The sequence below is a fragment of the Chrysemys picta genome, chromosome 9 (assembly GCF_011386835.1).
Source record: "Chrysemys picta bellii isolate R12L10 chromosome 9, ASM1138683v2, whole genome shotgun sequence".
Lineage (NCBI taxonomy): Eukaryota > Metazoa > Chordata > Testudines > Emydidae > Chrysemys > Chrysemys picta.
In genome coordinates this window covers 70,413,232-70,425,640 of record NC_088799.1, presented here as the reverse complement: position 1 = coordinate 70,425,640, position 12,409 = coordinate 70,413,232, and the positions used below count along the sequence as shown (strand labels likewise).

The 12,409-nt window shown below is 41.3% G+C and overlaps 1 protein-coding gene and 1 long non-coding RNA gene across 5 annotated transcripts in view; one reads left to right on the top strand and one right to left on the bottom strand.

The window, feature by feature from the left end:
* Positions 1-12,409, top strand: part of PCDH11X (protocadherin 11 X-linked) — a 1,048,566-nt gene that overhangs the window by 1,022,304 nt on the left and 13,853 nt on the right. The gene's annotated exons all lie outside the window — the stretch shown is intronic.
* The window catches only part of LOC135973411 (uncharacterized), an 81,662-nt gene continuing 69,567 nt past the window's right edge, over positions 315-12,409 (bottom strand). Inside the window, exons 2-3 of the long non-coding RNA XR_010590243.1 lie at positions 2,744-2,853; positions 315-450 (exon numbers count right to left, since the gene is read on the bottom strand). This is a non-coding gene — a long non-coding RNA (uncharacterized LOC135973411). The remainder of the gene's footprint in view (positions 451-2,743; positions 2,854-12,409) is intronic.

The following is a 12,409-nucleotide window of genomic DNA, read 5'->3' as shown; positions in this document are numbered from 1 at the left end:
ATTGTATCAGGCTCTCTCCAAACACAGGCAGATACCTATACATTGATTGCACTCGCTTCACATTTAGAATATTTTATGAGCAACCATATCAGCTAGAGACTGACTGTTTTATAAAACACAAAAGCTGAGACTCTAGAGAACAACTGAAAACTCTTTCTGTGACCCAAAGCTAGTTCTCTTCACTCCACACTTGGGAAACACTGCCTTAAAGTGAATCAAGCCCAAGAATATGTGGGCACTTAAGCAAGCACCTCCTTAGATGGTTAGCTAAACCCATGTAATTGCACATGAAACTGAAACTTACAGTTGTGATCATCCATGTTGTCCCATTAATGCTATTGGGGTAGAATTCTTACCCTAAACTTAGGGGCATCAGTTGATGAGGCAGTCAATCTCTGTTGATAATTATTTAAGCTGCTCCAGCTTCACATTGAAGAGTTCATTCTCTTACTGCAAATAAGAGTTAAATCTTGAAAGATAGAGAGTAATGTTGTATAGACCAAAAGGCACAGTAAATCATCTGCAGTGTCACAAGTGCCCTGGACAAAAAAAAGTAAAAATTTTCCATGGGCTAGCTGAAAAGTGGCAGCTAAAACCTTTTGTCCTGCTGCATGTTTATACCCAGATGTTTGGTTTATTGCCAAAAACTCTGCTTCATTACAAGAGCTGGCTTTATCATTCAGGCCACAGTCACCATTGTCTTTTCAGATATGAAGGAAACTGCAAATTTCACTCTTTTCTCTTTGGTTAGTTTAGCAGTTATTACTAGAGCATGAACCATCTATCTCACTGTAGCTTCACCTTATATCCTAAGTGATTTTGATTTAAATGTATAGTACATCTTAAATAAATGAACCCTTTATCAATAATTAACAAGGAGCAGTACAAAAGTGAGCTAGATAATTAAATATTAAATGAAACACGTTATTTATACCTTAAATATTATGAAGCACTTATATTGCCATTTATTCTAATAATATACTTTAAATTCTAGGCTATTCATTACACTTTACATATTTATATTAACGTTGAAGAGTTGATCATAACTTTACAGTACTAAATATCTAAGTAATTTACAGTTTAGCAGTGGGCCTCTTTAGCAAAATGTCATATTTATAATTTGGAATAATTTACAACAAAATAAAACCCCGGGCACTAATTTAAATGTGAATCCAGAGGCTGAGTGAGCTCAAGCAGGAAAGTTCAAAACTGCAGATGCTGCAGTATCATTCAGTCCAAACTTATTAGTCTGGAAATAAACCATATTTTGTATACCTAGCTAATCACTTTTGCTGTCTTTCACTTGCATGAGAATTCCAAGAAAAAACATACAATGCATCTCTTCTACTTACAACATTTTATTTCAGTGAATGCATAGCCTAATTCATCTCTGTATCGAGATGTTTACCTTAAGGGTATCTTTATTCTAAGACAGGGGTTCTCAAACTTAATCATAGTGAGCCTCCCTGAGCGATGAGAAAATGATTGCACTGCCCCATCATTTACTAAAACAATATGGGAGCAGTGGAAAAGTAAAGGAGGTGATGGCCCCACAGCCAGCTCCTCTCCCCTCACCTCCCAATCACCCCCACACTGCCTGGGGACGCACTGTGCCCTGCAGCACAGCACAGCTGCCCCTGCACTGGGGAGCGGGCATGGGTGTGCACGGCTCCAGCCCTGGCTCGGTTCAGCCCATTTGACTTTTATGCTGGGAGGGGTGGCTACAGAGTGCTAAGGCAAATTTTGGGGTGGCTTTAGCTGCCGCAAGCCTCCCCAGTGCTGCCCCTGGCTCCCATTGCCAGCCTGGAGCAGCAGGGCTCCAGCTGTCCCCTGTATCCCCTCCTCCCTGCCTCACGGGTGTGCACGGCTGTTCTGCACAAACCCCAGCCACCCAGGGCTGACAGTGGGAGCTCTTTTAAAAAAAAAAAAAAAAAAAAAGAGGCATGCAGCTCTTGCCTCCCTTGACACATTCCCACTCCATAGTTTGAGAACCACTAAGTCATTGTGTACGCCCACTGGCAGAAATTTAGGCACCTAGGGGACTTTACCGGCAAAACTTTATTCCCCTAAGCATTAAGGAGGGGTTTTGAGGATCTAAATTTTGGATTTAGGCACCTAAGTGTCATTGAAAGTCAATGGAACTTTGGTGCCTAAGGCCCAGAGCCTCAAAGGTGTTTAGGTTTCTAACTCCCATATAAATACCTAAATACCTTTGAGGATCTGGGCTTAAGTGCCTAAGACATTTTTGAAAATGAGATCTAGGATCCTAAGTCAGTTAGGCATTGCAACACCTAAATACTTTTTAAAATCTGGCCGTGACTTCCAAACGGTGTTAAACTCCTGTCTGCATTTTAGGTGCTTAAATATGATTACAAATCTGGCCCTGAATCCCATAAAACAGATGTGAGCAGTATAGTCATTTAAATTATTGCCTAGTATGAAATCCAATTTTAATCTCGGTCATACTTTATATTAAGGCTCCATTTATAAAGAGCTAGTAAATGATTAATAGGTGTTTAATCAGTTGTTTCTTATAGAGTCCAAGAGGCCAACAGGGTATTTATAACTAGTGCTTATAACTAGCTATAATCCCTTCTAATGATGTGCCGATAAACATCTAGTACCACATGCTACTTGTGTCTGTAACATGCTTCTAATCTACTGACATTTTGCATATTAAGTTTTCATTTATAAATAATATATAAAATATGACTGTACTCTTAAATGGACAATCCTATATTACCTGTCACTCCTCTCTCCAGCCTGGCAATAGAAAGTGTGAGGGTGGGACGAAGAAACCCTGGAGCTGCAGGAGGAGACCAGGCGCACTGAGGGGCCAGGACAGATGTCAGGCTGTGGGGACACACAATTAATTCATTCGAATTTTAGGGTCTGGGAAGAAGTTGGAAGCTTAGTCCCTGTAGACAGCAATTTATAACTGTATCATTTGTAATTTGATCTCAGTTGGGTCTTCCAGCAAGAACTCCTTTAGCAGAGACCAACATCACCTTGCTGTATAAATTTTGGCAACACTGTAATAATCATACACACTTTGGTGGGGGGCAGAGAGAGTTTGAAAATCAAAAGACCAACCAAAAGGACTGGTATAATCTTTGTATAAATACTCATTTTTGTGCCAATAATATCATGATTTTGGGGGTCTGAGTCATGATTTTGAAGCTTTTCAGGTTGGCAATACCATGTATTGGGCTAGCCAGTCATAGCAAAGGAAGGCTGAAAATTGCACCGTTACCAGACCCTGGATTGGCTCTTTGATAAGGGCACACTGGCCCAGGATGCTTGGCATGTTGAAAAAATGTCCTGATCAATCTAATAAATGGCCTGTGCTGCCCCGTTTGATTTTTGTTTGTTTGTTTAGCCTGGCCTGAGGGCCTACTGGTCGTTTTCAATATGTTTGTCAATTACTGTAGCAGTGCGCATAGCAGTATTTTCTAGCTTGTGTGGTTCATTAAGTAGACATTGAAAGCCTGCCTCTCACAGTTGCTGAGGACTCATAAGTCACACTGAAGTTAATGAAAGTTGTGGGTACAACGCACCTCTGAAAAAATCAGGTCCAAGAATTGGATTATATACTTGCATGCTCACTGTTACCTAATAGCATCCTAATCTGGGGCCCAGCGAGTCTGTCCTTGTCTTCTATCAACTAAGGATAGGTACATTGTCATTGGAAAAGAAGGAGTTGCATCTAAACAAGATTTGACATGCTGTAGAAACATCTGATGAGAGCATAAATAAGGTTTTTGGTCACTGAGAATGAACTATTCAATTACACCTTTCCACTTTAAAGGGTCTACTCTCTTCTTCATAAGCAAGGGATTTATATATCACGGTACACCTTAACAGTAAGAAAGAAAAAATATTTGGTGGCACTATTTTTACCTCAAAACATCTTCCCTCCCTAACAGTGCAATCAACTGCCTGGCTGCTCCCATTAGCCCAGTCTCAGCGTGTCCCTAACCCATAGACACAATCCAATACATTTATATTCTGCCTCAGGCTTCACTACCTTTGATGCAGGATCCTGGAAGTCTCCTAAAAAGGTTTATGTTTTGAACTGTTTATTAGAGTTTTATTTCTGGCTTTGACTTCATTGCAAAAAGTGTGGGGGTTTATCCATCAAAATAGCTGTCTCAACGTAAAAACCTAATGGACACAAGGAGTTTTTAACCTCAATGTAGCTAGTCATGGTGATTTCTGTAACTGCCCCCTGAATTTGTGTTGAGCTACTACATCAAGGTAAAACTACCCAGGCCTTGTCTTCACTAGGTTTTTACATTGAGATGCCTACTCAAGTTAGCTATCTCAGTGTAAAACCACACTTACTTTTTTTTTTTTTTTTTTTTTGCAGTGAAGACATAGCCTCTACTTAAATTTCAGAACAGGAATGCATTGGTGGAAAATGGAAGAGGGGTGGAGCCGTCACCCTCCAGCAGCCCTGCCAATGATCTAACTTTACATTTTCTGAAATTTGTTGGGAGTTGAACTAAAGCACTCCCGTTTACTTGAGTGAGAGTTGTAGAGGTATATCCAAAGCAACTCTCCCAAAATGTAAAGGCATATTCTGTTTATAGGATTGAACAATTCAGTTTGGATTAAGTGCCTCACCCCAATGCTGTTTATTTTGAGTGATGATATTGAATTAAACTATTTGTTCAAGGTATCAAAATATTGGGAAGGATTTTTCAGTTTCTGGTCAGGACGTAAAATATCAGGAAACAATTCATTTCATGCTGGACTAAAATCAGAGGTGGCAGGAAGCCTGTTCTTGCAAAATCTCCAGCCTAAGACTGCAGGCTCAGAAAGTTCTGATAGCTCAGATAAGTATCTAAATTCTTCAACGCACATGCAGATTGAACCCAACAGAACAGATGAGGGTCTCCCATTGTTAATGTATGATTTCTTTCTTGGCCCAGTAGAGAATGGGACCTGTATATCAGACTGAAGAATTAAAGAAAGCTGCCCAGTGCTTTAGTGGGTCTTTGAATAAAGGGTTTCAAAGCCTGGAATAATCACTCTCTCTTATTTTTCTTCAATTTATTGAAACTTAAGTATTCATAGCAATCTGCTCCCAAAGGTATTTTATTATTAAAGCAAAAAGGTAGAGTATATTATAACAGCAATCATTTAGGATTTCTACATTAAAGCATCTTGCTGCTGACCTCATTAAAGCAACCCAGCTTATACTAACAGACCATTTCAACTTTCTTTTTCCTCCCCTCAATTTTTACTGTCGCTTCTGGTCTCTTACATAGCTAAGGTTGCTAAAATATGTTACCCAAGTGGCTAGTTTTGGTCACCAGGGTAATTCTGGACCATAATTTCCCAATATTAGGGCTGCATTCCATCTTAGATTGAGTACCACCTCCTGCACAAAAAAAGAGAGATCCATTTCTTATTAGCTGTTGGCCAACATGAGCAGTTTAAGGTTCTCATCAGCATCACTCTGGTGAGTTCCTGCTGAGCAGATAGCACTAAAAGTGCTACTGGAGCTTTTTTAATAAGAAATGCTTCAGTAAATGAGAGGCACTTCTTGCTGCTGACAGAATAACATTGGCACCACAAGCTATGTATTCGTGTATGGGCTGTGTTGTGAAAATATGAAAAATAGCTCAGCGATGGCATAATTATGGGCAATTTGCTTAATTATGTGCTAATTGTTGCTTGCTTTGTAATGAAACAAGAGTGTGCTAAATGTAATGTTGGACGGTTCACATCCGAAACGTGTCATATTCAGGATTGGCTTTTTGTTATGACTTCAACTAGATAACTTAGGCTGCCTAAATATTTTAAGTTATGTGTTTAACTCGTTTCCTTATTTTCCCTTTTAAAGGCAGTCCTCTGTATGCACCAAAGCAGGCACAAAGCCAGCACTGATACAGTACATTTAAAGGTAGATTAGGTATGTCTATACATTTCTATTTACAGATATCCACATGCGCTGCAAACATTAATGAATAAAGCTTCACATGCCCGTGAGATAGATAAGCATTCTTGCCCATGTTATACAGATGGGGAAACTGAGGCATAGGGATTTTCAGAAGAATTTAGCACATTGCGTGCTCAGCTTTTTTGAAAACTCAGGAATCAAACATAGAAGCTGAGCACGTTTGAAAATCTGACCGCATGTAACTCGCTCAAGGGCACATAGAAAGTCTGTGGCACAATGGTAACAGGAACCAGATGTCTTGACTGATTCTTACCCATATGACCATCTTTCTCAGTATCAGGTGTCACAGAACTGATAGTCATTCATTAACTGTGTACAAACCTCAACAGTGAGAAACAAAAGTTCTAGATCAAAGCCAAACCTAATGAGAATTAGGAGTTGATAACAACCCTTGCTTTTTAAAACGCTCTCAGAAAAGTGTTCTTCACAGTGGATTTGAAATAGCGGTGCTGAAATATTACAGTTTTGTTGTAAACATACAGATTTCATGTGTCTATGCCTGTTTGTGTCAATATTGGGTTCTTGGGTTCCTTTACGTATTGAGAGGAAAAGATCACCTTTCTATGATTCTTTGTTCCAACCTGAGCAATTAATGCTTGAGGGGAAAAGTAGTCAATCAACTTTTATACTTACTGTATGTACCGTCCTGCTCTTTCTTTGGTAAAAAGCCTATCTGCACATATTTAGAAAAGCAAATAAGGTTAAATGATCAGTTTTTGACTGAAGATTGGCTACTGGAAATACTGGAGTTTGAAACTTGGCTTTTACATATCTTTATTGAAAACTGCTTTGCCCTACAAATGACAAAGGCTGTGGAACAATGAAGGAAGCTTTTTAGCTGTTGTGCTTCCAGTTAGACTTGACTGCTCTGAGAAGACAGGAATTCACCTGGCAGAGTAGTCCTTTAAAAGTGTTCTTCATTCTGGGGCAGACAAATAAAATAAACATGATCCTCCAGTTAGTTGCCTAAAGCAATCTAAAGTTCAAATAAAAATAGTAAGTGTATTTTTGTGAATGAGTCCAGTCCATTCTGTGAACTGAAAATGCTCTCTTTCTTTAAAACGCAACTCACGCTATAAATGGGAAAGATGCAAGAGTTGGTGAGGGTATATGAGTGCTCTAAAGTGGGGGGCCATATGGATGGATATATCAGAACCCAATCTAGGTCTACCTTTTCCAATATTGTTTATTATTATATGCGAATATTGAGAATATATCCTCCTCTTCCTGGTTTCAGGGAAAATAGCCCCACCCCTTCTGGCATATGAGAGGGAACTCCCTAAAGATTCTGCATTGCAGTAGCAAGTAGAAAGAAACACGTGGCTATTGAAAATATGATCTTCAAAAGCTACAAGGCAGGAAGCATCAAGGGCCTTCTTCAGTTCATCTGGTGGAGGCAGGACCAGTGAGATTGGTGAGCTGATGTACCCATGATTTCTCACAAAAATACTAATGAGGCAAGGGACAGAATGAGAACCAGTGTTTTGACCCCTAGCCTATCAATCAATAGAAAGGATTCAGGAAAATTCTATCTCACCCTTAATCCAACAGTGACTTGTCAGTGCTGCTTACCAAACGAGCTTTGTGAATAATGGATTTTTAGTTTGCTGGCAGTTCTGAAAAGAAAAAGTTTGACAAAAATTTTTGCCCAGCTCTACCTGTCACAGGTATATACATGCACACAAATGCCACAGCCACTGACTAGAGGGAAACCAAGGGAGTGAATCCAGAAAGCATCATGGTCAGTCATGCTGCCTCTGGCAATCGGCCTCCTAAACTTTGAACTTCACACTTACCTTAGTTGTGCAGCCTCTTTATTCCTCTCAATTCAACCATCAACCCCCTTCTGAGATGAGAGAGCTAAATCTTATGGTGAGTGGGAACATAATTGCATAAAGACAATGATTGTTTTCTGTTCTAGATCAGTAACAATGATCCACAATCAGAATACTCAGAAATCAGGTGCAATATTTATGCTTCAGCTGGTACTCTTAGTATAATATTTCACCTTTGTGAAGCTCCTCTTTCCTATTAATAGGGAATCATTAAAAAAAATACTAAATCCTAGTTTAGACATCAATGAAGCACCAGTGCCAACTTGCTATTCAGGGAGGCCCCAAATGGCAGAGAAAAGAGAATGACAAAATAGAAGGAAAAAGGAGAATGAATTAGTCACAGAAAGAAAGAAGATACATAACACTGCTTGGAAAAAGCAGGTACAAAAAAGATGGTGCCTGGTGAATATTCATGCAGAATACTCACTATATTTCATTTTAGGTTCAGCCAAGAGCTGATGAATTATGTTCCAACAATGGTTCTTATTTCATTGGGCTAAAAACATAATATTTCATACTGCTGTCTTTTTTCTTTCTTTTTTTCTTGCTCCTTACCAAGCACAGACTGTTTTGCATCCCAATTATCCTTGCTAGCACATTTTATCGCTGAAGATCAGTTATTGAGATTTTCCAGGATCCCTTTACATGTAGATATTGGGGACCTTGCCTGTCGCACAATATATTCATTGTGACAGCCTGAATTATTTTGATTTCCTGCAACATACCCAGTCTCCTGAAGATGTCTGTCTCAGAGCTACACTGATGGTACTTCCTATACACAGCCAATTTAGATTTAAACAATTATTTTATCTTTCAGATCTTTGGTTCTTTTGAAGCAAGACAATTAGTTAAGGATCCTTATAAGCAATTCGTGTTTTTAAAATGAGCATAGTATATACATTTATTTAACAAAGAGTTGACTACACTGTGAGGGACATTTACTCTAAAGTCAGACATCCTGCAGAGGAGATTTTGTGGGTTTGCTTAAGTTTACTAAATGTATTTTGTTTCCTCTTCTGCTCCCTCAACTCCCCAGAAAAGATGGTTAGCTGAGATGGTGTTATCCCTCAGTACAATTTGTGAAAGTTGTACATTATACATATGTTATAATGATTAGGGTCTCCAGGCACTACCACACTCAAGGGCCCACTGTGCTAGCCTTTATGCAAACATATAGATAGGTAAGGTCCTGGCCACTGAGGGTATGTTTATACTGCAAACTAAGCCTAGGTTCTACTCAGGTTTGAGCCCCCCCTCCACCCCCCACCCTTCTTTCCATGCACAATTCAGTCTGACTTGGGTTAACAAGCACTAAGGACCCAGGTCCTAGGACCCTGGTGTGGGGGGAAGGTCAGAACCTGAGTCCAGCTGTGACACACGTCCAAGTCCTGCCATTTTGAAGTGTGGGCACAGCTCAAACTTCAGACTCAAGTCAGAAAGTCTCTGGGGTGCAATATGGATGCTAATGCTGAGACCCAGGATGACTATGAGACCCAGGTCCAGCATTTGTAAAGCCAGGTTTACAATGCAGTGTAGATGCTCAAGCATAGGGTGACTTCAGGGACTTCAGCGAACCTGGCCAGAGACATGGCTCAGCAGGGGAGGGTGCTTCCTGGGGCAGAACCTAGGGCAGAGGGGCTGAAGATCGTGCTAAGCCTCTGTCTGTGGTGCTGCAGTGGAGCCTGCAGGTTCGGAGCATGAACAGGCTGGAAATCACTTCCTGCCACTCCAGAGCTTAGCTGAGGGGCGGAGAGGCTTCCCCATCCCAGCACTCTGTGGGACTTTGGCACATGCAGGGCTCGGCTCCACCTGGCCAGCGGGTCTTGGGCTTTCCCAAGATGCTGGTCCAGCCATTGCCAGCCGGAAAAGGGACGGGGTGGGGTGGGGCTGCTGCCCAAGAGCCAGCATGCAGGGGGAGCAGCTGTTCCCATCCGCTGCATCTTCATCCGCCACCAGCCTTACACACCCACCCTGAGCAGCTGGCGAGCAGGAATCTGGTCAGCAGCAGGACCCGCAGGTACTGCTGTGGGGGAGACAGAAAATATGGGACAATTTACCCATTTTTAAGAAAAAGTTGGGACACCAGCAGGAGGGCTTAAAAACAGGACTGTCCCTTTAAGAAGAGGACATCTGGTCACCCTACTCAAGCACAGTCTTGGAAACACTGAGACCACCACCTTGGGTCCCACAGACCAAGGTTTAGTGTGCAGTGTAGACACACCCAAAGAGTTTACCATCTAGATGGGCAACCTGTGGCCTGCGGGCTGCACGCAGCTCATCAGGGTAATCTGTTGGCAGGCCACGAGACAGTTTGTTTATATTGACTGCCTGCAGCTCCCAGTGCCTGCGGTTCACTGTTCCTGGCCAATGGAAGCTGTGGGAAGTGGCGGCCAGTCAATGTAAACAAACTGTTTCGCGGCCTGCCAGTGGATTACCCTAACGGGCCACATGCGGCCCACGGGCCGCTGGTTGCCCACCACTGATCTAGGGCCTCACTCCTGCACACAAGATCAGAACTGCACAGTTTGCAGTCTAAGAAATAACTGTATAGTATTTATGACTTATACTTAGATTTTGCCAGGATTCTTTTGTTAAATTTGTGCCTAAGCTGAAAATCAGAGGAATATATTTGTCAGTTAAGAGAATGTCTCTCTGCAAACATTTAAAGCAGGGGTCTCAAACACGCGGCCCGCGGTGTTATTTGCTGCGGCCCACAAGCTCCCCGCCCCCCCCGAGTTATTTCCTGCGGCCGCCAAGCTCCCCTCCCCCGCCGCCCCCTCTCCCCTTCCAGCGCACCGCATCCCCGCTCCTCTGTCTACCTCCAGGTGTTTCCGGCCGCCAAACAGCTGTTTGGTGGCGCTTAGCGCTTTCCAGGAGGAAGGGGGGAGGAGCGGGGAGCCGCATGCTCAGGAGAGGAGGTGGAGAAGAGGTGGGATAGGAGCGGGGATTTGGGGAAGGGGTTGGAATAGGGGCAGGGAGGGAGCAGAGTTGGGGTGGGGACTTTGGGGAAGGGGTTGTAATGGGGGTGGGAAAGGGGCGGGGCCTCATGAAAGGGGTGAAGTGGGAGCAGGGCCAAGGGCTGGGGCGGGAGCTTTTGTATGTTTATATGAAAAGGTGTCAGTGGTGTAGCCCTTGGGCCAATGTACTCATCCTCATGTGGCCCTCGTGGTGATTTGAGTTTGAGATCCCTGATTTAAAGTGTGTTCAGAACCCAGTGTTAATCTGGCAAAACATCGCGCTAACTGATCTGCCAAAATGGCTCTAGAGAACATTTCCGAAATTGGCTTATAGTCCACTATTGCCTCATCTAGTGTCTTCACTGGAAATCATTGCTGTCTGCCATTTACTGCTATGCTTATTCCCTTCCAGGTATTGAGATATTAGTACAGTTTAAGGACTATATCATCTTTTGTATACGGCCAAAAATCTTAAACAATTTGATTTCTTTAAGTAAGTATTCATGTGTACATAGACACATGTCCATTTTAATTTAAAGTGAGGGATTAAGCATAGGTGCTGGAAATGTCAAAGGTTTCACTAATGCTTGAAAATGGTCAAATTCTACTTGTATTCACATTGGTATAAAACCAGAGTAACTCATTGAAGTCAATGACATACATGTGTCGGTGGACTTACCCCAATTTTACCCAAGTGTAAATGAGTAGCACATGCAATCCCATTATATAAGAACTTAAAGCAAACTTGACTACATGCATCTTAACAGATGTGTCTACTAAAAGTTACTGTCAGATGCTGGAAAGACTGGAATAGTCCATCTGTAATAACTTTTGTGTGTGTGTGTGCCTGGGCTTTAACACTTCACTGACTCCTACATTTATGCCTAGTACTATCCATCTGGCCCTTTACCCAGGATAACCGGATGTGTATTTCAGGAGTGCCAAATCATTGTCAGGATTAAATTAAAAAAAATATTGAGACAAACTGACGAGAGAGATGCTGAACTGCCCAGTTTATCAGAACAAACTTGCTGTTTTGAACAACCAGATATTTCATTACCAAACACACACTTTTTCAGTGTATTTTATGTGGAGTAATCCAGAGTTTCGTATTTTCATAATGCTAGCCAAGATATTTTATAGTAGAAAATTTCCTACTTGGCAGTAGTAGTCTAACAAAAATAATTATATTCTGTATGTCCAACAGTATATACATATTACAGTACATCTCTAAGCATAGATGTACAGCTCTTGCATGAAGATAGATTTTGTACATTTTAGCCATACTCAGACTTTCTAAAAATATCCAAAATCAGCAATACAGTGTTTATTTGATATAAACCTAAAAAAAAAAAAGCCAAAATATCTCTCACTCAGAACCTTGCATTGCTTTAATTTTAGAGGTTAGTTATTGCATAATTTATTTTTAAATTTGTAATATGGTAGAATCCATTTCTAAAAGTTCTTCTAGTAAAGGCTCAGAGGTTAAAAAAGATTTAAAAAATTATTCTTTTTGGTAAGGGCCTGCTTGTTTAGTGATATGCAGCCAACACAAAGTATCTTTCTCTAAAAGCCTTTTGGCTGTTTTGGGATGATTACTCAGTGTTCTCACAAAAAAAATACATACATTCTGAAAGCACTTGCAGATA